The sequence below is a fragment of the Myotis brandtii genome, unplaced genomic scaffold (genome assembly GCF_000412655.1).
Source record: "Myotis brandtii unplaced genomic scaffold, ASM41265v1 scaffold157, whole genome shotgun sequence".
Classification (NCBI taxonomy): Eukaryota; Metazoa; Chordata; class Mammalia; order Chiroptera; family Vespertilionidae; genus Myotis; species Myotis brandtii.
The window spans coordinates 5,831,926-5,838,046 of record NW_005355708.1 but is presented as its reverse complement, the minus strand read 5'-3'; positions in this window follow the sequence as shown (position 1 = coordinate 5,838,046).

Sequence of the window (6,121 nt, the reverse complement as noted above, 5' to 3'; positions counted from 1 at the left end):
GAGGGTGGCTAGTGGTCCCAGATCTGGGTGTAAGACTAGAGTGGAGTTGATGGTGGCCGCCCATTCAGGCTTCACCCAGAGCCCCCAGAAGAGCTGGGCCTGCTAGGCGCCCTCAGGGCCCAGCAGGGGGTGGGGGGTGGGAGGAACTTTTCCCTTAGGTTCCATCTGTCTGCCCTGCTGCCTCTCCCTTGGCCTTGAGCCCTGAGCATGGAGGACTGGGCACTGGGATAGAGCTGTGGCTGCAGGAGGCAGTGTGAGAGTTGTGTGTGCGTGTGTGGTGTGTGTGTGTTTTCATTTGTGGAAGTCTTGTCACCAGTTGGGGTGTTGAGAGCATCTCCATTGCGGGGAGACTTGCCATTTGTTTTCCACTTTTAAGAGAATGACATGCCCCTGTCCCTAAGGGAGGAGCTTTTGAGTTAGACATTTTCCCTATGGGAATCCTCTTGGTTTTGTCTGTGGGAAAGGGGGGAACAGATGAATGATTTTTATCTCTTAATCGTCAACACAGCTGTTCTTACACTGAACTTGTGCTATTGCATACATGTAGCCATCTTTCTTTTCACTGCAGCAGTGTTTATTAGTAGTTCAAAATGATTTATTTGCTCCTGGGGAGTAAAACCTTTTTTATTAAAAAAAGAAAAAGAAAAAAAAATGTGACCCCCTTCCCCTATGATTGTGATCAGATTATTGGGCCACAAAGCTCAAGAAGGCAAAGTCAAGTCTGCCAGGCACCTCATCTATCCTGTTGTGACATTGGAGCCTTCTTGCTCAGCACAAAATGACAGGAGGCCTGGAGATGGAGAGCAAAGCCTTGGGAAGAGTGAGGTGGGGTTGGACCGCAGAGACGGGCACTGGGGACTCGGGTGCTGCAGCCAGAAAAATAGATACGAATTGTATTTAAAATATTGACTCTAATCTGCCAGAGAAAGACCTTTCTTTACGTGCAGATTCTATGTTGTCTTTGTCCTTTTTATCCCTACTTGACCTTCCTTGGTGTAGCTGCTGTCCATTTCTTTCCTGTTTCCTTCCTGTCCTTTCTACCCCCTTCTCCCATCTCTTTCCCGTCCCCTCTACCTCCCGGAAAGCCAGTCCTGCATGCTGAGTCTGTGACCTGCCTTCAAACCCATTTCATCTCATGTAGAGGGTACCTGGAACTGCTCCCTTCCCGTCTCCCAGCCCCCCTCCTCTGCCATGCCGAGAGGCATCAAGGGGCAGGCGAAAAGCAGCCAGCTGAGGCGGAAGACATGTATGTCTGGTTGCAGCTGGACTGCGATCTCATAGTTGCCCCTGGAGATAGAGTGCAAGGAAAGCTTAGGGCACTCCTGATCAGAACCCAGGGTAACAGCCCCGCTCAGACTGCATCCTAAGCCCCCTACCCAGCTCAGGTGGAGCGGAAGGCTGGTCTGACTACTCATCCTTGGTGCTCCCTTGAACAGGGACCTTCCCTCGCTGTTAGGCCCAGAACCTATTCCAAGGGACAAGCGTAATCCAGGCACCACACTGTTTGCAGGCCAGGTATTGGAATTCCCAAACTGGTGCTGCCTGTGGCATAGCCACTGCTGTACATTTTTTGGTTATTTTTAAGAAACTCAAGGCGGGTGTCATTCTGTGCTTGGGTAGTTGCCAATTCTTCACCAAAGGGGAACCACACCCCCTGCAACCACTTCTGCCCTTCAGCCCCCACCTGCCACCCATACTCCTGCCCTCCTCCAAGCCAAAGCGTGGCCTGGCTTTTATCTTCCCATTTAGTTTTTCTCCTTTCCTCTCCCTTTTTGTGCTTAATTTATTAAAATAGTTACTGTATAATTTATTTTCATAAGCTATAAAAAATTACTAAATGGTTAAAATAGACTTGCAGGCCAATCTTAAATGGGGTGGGAGGGGCTGAGGGTGGGGTGGGCAAAGATGTTTTGATATAAACAAAACAAATGCACTTTGGGTGTGATTTGGTATTTTTCTGGGGCTAGAGGGGTGGGTTGGGATGTCCCTGTAGGTTAGTTCCGGAACGGGCTGTCTGTATATATTGTAGTAATAGGCATGTTTGACTCTTGTGAAGGGACATTAGTAGCTGCTGCAGGTCCTGTTTGGAACCCCATGTACAGTTCCCAGTTTTTTGTAAGTGTCAGTGCGGGAGGCATTTGACTCTTGTGTTTGTATCTCCTTTTTATGATTGCTGTACTGACCCATGTCTTTTTGGGGAGGGGTGAAAAGAGATTTGAAATAAAACTGTTTAGAAATTACTTCATGTTATTCGAGTGTGTGGTTTTCAGTTCCTCTCCATCTCGTATGACTCCTCACACCACACCCCTATGGTCAGATGACCCACTCTTGGGGATTGGGGAACCCCTGTGACATCAGTCAGCTAGAGTGCATCCAGAACTGGGCTTGTCAGAATCAGATGTTGAAAATGTTTTTTGCGTCTGATGACCGCTGCTCAAAGCTGCCTTCTCCTTCCTTAGGACATGCAGGAGCCTTTTTGCCTTGGTGAGCAGTGGTGTGGGGCTCATGTTTTATCTTAGAACATAGTCATTCCTAGTAGATCCCTAGGCTGGCAGTCAAGGTTTCATAAGTTTATCTGTTCCCCTTTGCCTTTCTAGCTCATTTCCTTGAGCTGTACTCTGGGGGAGAAAAAGACCAGGTATGTTTCTCTATGACAATCGTGTGTACTTGGAGCCACTCAAGTCTCTCCTCTTCACCTTCCCACCCAATCCATTACCAAGTTCCCCACTGAGAGGGCCAATATACCACCTCGGCACATTTTGGGGAATTTTCTGCAAATTCTCTGCATCCGCAGTGTGGGAAACGCGCGGAGTAAAATAAAACCAGAGTTCTCAGAAGTTGCATTTCCTGAGGACTGACTAGAAGTGCCTCAAGGAGGGAATCTGGAAATCTCTGGTCCCCGTCAGCTCACAAGTCCCAGGTTCGAGGTGGGATGAAATATAGCATGTCAGTGACAGCATTGACTCCTGATGAAAGATTTCTTTCCTTCTGGAAGAAAAGGTGCTCCAAGCTATGAATTGTGAGCAGCATTACAAGGGAAAATGCTTAATGCAGAATCAGCAATTCAAATGCTCTAATGACCAACTACCAGTTGGACACAGTTGGTCAATCGTAGGGAATCTTTACTACCATTATCAGTCGAGAGTGTGAGTGTGCATCTCTGGAAGGAGAGACATAGGTTTTCATCACTTCAAATTGGCACCATTCCTACTGGGATTGGTTTGTTTGGAAAGAGGCACTGGTCTCTTCTGACTTGGGTGATAGAGCCATGGAAGGAGAGGGATTCTATTGTAAACAGGGAGCCCAAAACTAAACTACCACCTCCCGTCCTCTTTACCCCCAAACCTGAAACCACCACTTCATCCCGTGTGTTCTCCTTTCAACCATCACTTTATTTTTTTTTAATTTCTTTATTGATTAAGGAATTACATATGTGTCCTTATCCTCCCATTGCCTCCCCACCCCCCACCCCACTCATACCCTCTCCCCCCTGTTGTCTGTGTCCATTGGTTAGGCTTATAGGCATGCATACAAGTCTTTGGTTGATCTCTTGCCCTTACCCCCACCCTCCCCTACCTTCCCTTTGAGGTTTGACGGTCTCTGTCTCTGGATCTGTTTTTGTTCATCAGTTTATGTTGTTCATTATATCCCATAAATGAGATCATGTGATATTTATCTTTCTCCGACTGGCTTATTTCACTTAGCATAATTCAACCATCACAAAGGCTGGTCCATCTCTCCTCTCAGTGATGTCTCCTACACATACTTAACTTACTTGAATTCAATTATAAGCATGTGGCAGATGGCAATAGTGCAAGGGATTTCCTCCTCCGTTCCTTCGTGTGCCGCCTGATTGAAGACGAGGTGGGAAAAGTGAACTTTGTCTTTCTTGGTTCCCTCCAGCCTCTCCCAGTGTGAGCAGCTTGTGCATAATGATTCCAGTGCCTGTTTGTGCCACGTGGGTTCTGAAGACCAACGTGTTCACCTGGTGCTCAAAGGCACAAGAGTTGATTCTAGTTCTGAAGAGGCACCAGCGGGGTTGTCGTCATTCTCTAATGAAGCCCCTTCCCAAGAGGTTTCCAAGAGGACTTTTGACTGCATTGTTATCCCACTTCAGCTGTGATCTCATCACGCATCTCCTTAATTGCCACATCCCAGTTTAGGCAGCCCCTTTTTCACCTGAACGATGCAACAACTGTCCAACTGGTCTTCATGTTTCCCCTCGCTAGTCCTTCCTAAAGGCCTTCTAAAAATAAAGATGTACTTAGGTCACTTCCTTAGTTTAAAATCATCAATGAGTCCAGCCATCGTGGCTCAGTGGTTAAGCGTTGACCTATGAACCAGGAGGTCATGGTTCGATTCCTAGTCAGGGCGCATGCCTGAGTTGCAGGCTCGATTCCCAGTGTGGGGCGTGCATAAGGCAGCTGATCAATGATTCTCTCTCATCATTGATGTTTCTATCTCTTCCTCTCCTATCTGAAATCAATAAAAATATATTTAAAACAAATAAAATCGTCAATGACTGTCAACCTAGAGAAGAAAACCTTGACTCCTCAACTTGACATTCAAGGCTGTTTCTCCTCTTCTGCCACACAAGCTGCACTCTGGTCACAATGTGTGGCTCGAAGTTCTCAGATCATGGCATCTCCTTCCTTCATGCCATCCCCTCTGCCTGGAGCACCTGTACCTGTCGCTCTTTACCTGCAAATATTCTCATTCTTCAAGGTTCTGCTCCAAGGCCTCCTCTGCAATTTTCACCAGTCACTCCCAGCCCAACAGATGCTCTTTCCTCTGGTTAAGATATTTGTTCATGCCCAGCTGGCATGGCTCAGTGGTTGAGCATCTATGAACCAGGAGGTCACAGTTCAATTCCGGGTCAGGACACATGCCTGGGTTGCAGGCTCAATTGCCAGTGGGGGGCATGCAGGAGGCAGCCAATCAATGATTCTCACTGATGTTTCTATCTTTCCCTCTCCCTTTTTGAAATCAATAAAAATACATATTTAAAAAATTGTATATATATGTATATATTTATTTATATATAAATAGTTCATGTGACTTCCTGCTCACTCCACTGTGAGGGATAGAGCCCATGTCCTGTTCAGCTCTCTCCTTGCCCCCAGGCCTGGCGTAGTTGAATAGATGTGCCAAGGTGGTTGAAGAAATGTGAGATCAGCCCCCTCCAGGCAGTGCTGCTTGTCTTCCTTGGTCTCTAGTCAGCCAGCCTTGAACCTGGATTTCCACCTTTCACACAGGACAGCTTGATTGTATGGGGGGAGGGGTGGCCACTAAATGTCAGTCTTCAGAATTTTTCCAAGGGATTGAAGTTTTGGTGGTTGGAGTAAGAGTGTGAACCGTGTGATACAGCTGTAAACTCAAAATATTTCAAACCTGGGATGTGGACTGTGGGCCATTTCTTCTTGGTGCCAATGGCATCAGGGAGGACGACAGAGCTGCTGCTGCCCTCCGGGTGGAAGGTGCTGCTGGGGTAGGGTCAGCAGGCTTCGTCCAGTGACCAGAGGTTGCACTGGAAACCCGCTCTCCTTCAAATCCTGGGCTTCTCCTCTCATTCCTTGGGGTATCAAGGAGGGACGGGGGAAGCCTTTGTTCTTGGCTTTGTTTCCGGGCCTTTATTCTGCAGGTCGAGGGGTGGTGGGACAGGCGGAGAGTAGGAGAGACTAGCTGGACTTTTCCTGGGAGAGAGAAAGCAAGCGTGAGAAGGTAATGACTGAGCTTGGGATGGGTTTGGAAGGTTTGGAATGAACAGGAGAGTCTGGCACCGCTATCTTATATGAGGGATTGATAGAGTTAAAGAAGATTTCAGGGACTCTGTGCATTGGGGGTCATCTCCTGGTGCCCCTTCCCTGCAGCTGCCACCCTCCCCCATGCCCTGGTGTTGGTGAAGAAAACTGCAACAGAGATACAGAGATAGACACCCTTTTCTTCTGGGTGAGCATATGTCTTTGAATGGGACACCATGTGTAGAAGTGACTGCAGGCCCAGCTTTAGACATGTTAAACCCTTATCGCAGCTGGAGAGTGAGCTCTGGGTCTTTTTAAAAAAATGCTTTTATTGATTTTTAGAGTGAGAAGGGGAGGGAAAAGGGAGAGAGAGAAAAGTC